This window comes from Pteropus vampyrus, unplaced genomic scaffold, assembly GCF_000151845.1.
Source record: "Pteropus vampyrus isolate Shadow unplaced genomic scaffold, Pvam_2.0 Scaffold17101, whole genome shotgun sequence".
Lineage (NCBI taxonomy): Eukaryota > Metazoa > Chordata > Mammalia > Chiroptera > Pteropodidae > Pteropus > Pteropus vampyrus.
This window is the reverse complement of record NW_011905882.1, coordinates 1-1,540: the sequence shown is the minus strand read 5'-3', so window position 1 is coordinate 1,540 and position 1,540 is coordinate 1. Positions and strand designations below refer to the sequence as shown.

General features: G+C 32.4%; 1 pseudogene; it reads right to left on the bottom strand.

Moving 5' to 3' along the window:
* Positions 1–347: 347 nt before the first annotated feature.
* Positions 348–466, bottom strand: LOC111735158 (annotated as a pseudogene).
* Positions 467–1,540: the final 1,074 nt, after the last annotated feature.

The following is a 1,540-nucleotide window of genomic DNA, read 5'->3' as shown; positions in this document are numbered from 1 at the left end:
TAATTTTTCTGGCTAATACTTCTAGTACTATGTTGAATAAAAATGGCATGAGTGGACATCCTTAATTGGGATCCCAGAGGAAAAAGCTTATAGCTTTTACCATTGAATATGATCTTAATGGTTGGTTTGTCATATATGACCTTTATTTTGTTAAAGTACATTCCTTCTACACTTTTTTTTTAGTGTTTTTATCATGAAAGGGTATTGAATTTTGTCTAAGGCTTTTTCGGCATCTATTGAGATGATTATATTGAATCATACTTGCATCCCAAGAATCCGTCCTGTTTAATCATGGTGCATGATTCTTTTTCCTTTTTTCTTTTTTTCTTTTTTTTTTCTTTTTTTTAAACCTACAGCACCCGGTCTTCTTAGGTGGTCTCCCATCCAAGTACTAACCAGGCCCGACCCTGCTTAGCTTCCGAGATCAGATGGGATTGGGCTTGTTCAGGGTAATGTGGCTGTAGACTAATGTGTATGATTCTTTTAATGTTGAATTTGATTTGCTAATATTTTGTTGAGAATTCTTGCTTTTATGTTCAGCAGGGAGCAGAGATATTAGCTTGGAGATTTTTTGTTTGTTTTGTTTTCTCTTGGTATCTTTATCTGACTTTGGTGTCAGGGTAAATACTGGCCTCATGAAATAAATTTGGAAATATCTCTCCTATTTTTTAGAAGTTTTAGAATGATTTATATTAAATCTTCTTTAAATGTTTGGTAGAATTTACCAGTAAAGCCATCTGGTCCTGGACTTTTCATTGTTGGGAAGCTTTTGATTACTGATTTCATCTTTTTTTAGTAATTGGTCCTTTCAGATTTTGTTTCTTTATGATTCAGTCTTGGTTGTTTATATGTTTCCTGGAATTTATACATTTTATCCAGGTAAATAAATTTATTATAGGTAAATAAATATTTAAAAATTGAGAGAAAGTTAAATTTGTAGTGATAGAATAGACATCTTTGTACATGTTGCAAAAGGAAGAGGCAAGAGATGAAAGATGGACCTAGGATTTCATTGCTGGATAGAGAGGCTTTTCTCATCTCATTCTTTTACACTGCTTGATCCATTCAGTTGATGACCACTTTCTCTTATGCTCTCTGGTATAATCTCCATCAAAGTTCTATTTGTCAAATATTTCATTTGACAGCAATGTAAGCTATTGTCAGAAGTTATCAACAAAGCTTAAATTCAATTTTACGTATTATGCAACAAACAGAGTTAATATGCTAAACATCTTGCCACTTAGAATGCAGTCATCATTTGTCTGGTTTGCACATTTTGTTGTCATGATTCATTGAGCAAATTCTGGTAGTGGGTGAGCTAGACTCTCTAAGAATTACTTTCTATCACAGTATGTTTATCATGTCCTTTTTGGTTCAGTCTAATAAGAAACTTAATTACTTAGCACTCTATATGCTTTATAAGCTATACATATGAATGTATGACACACTGTTCTGTTGAATCTGATAAATTTCTACAAGATACTGTGAGAAAAATAAGTCAATAAAATCTCCTTCCATTTTGAATCAGAAAAGTTGCTAC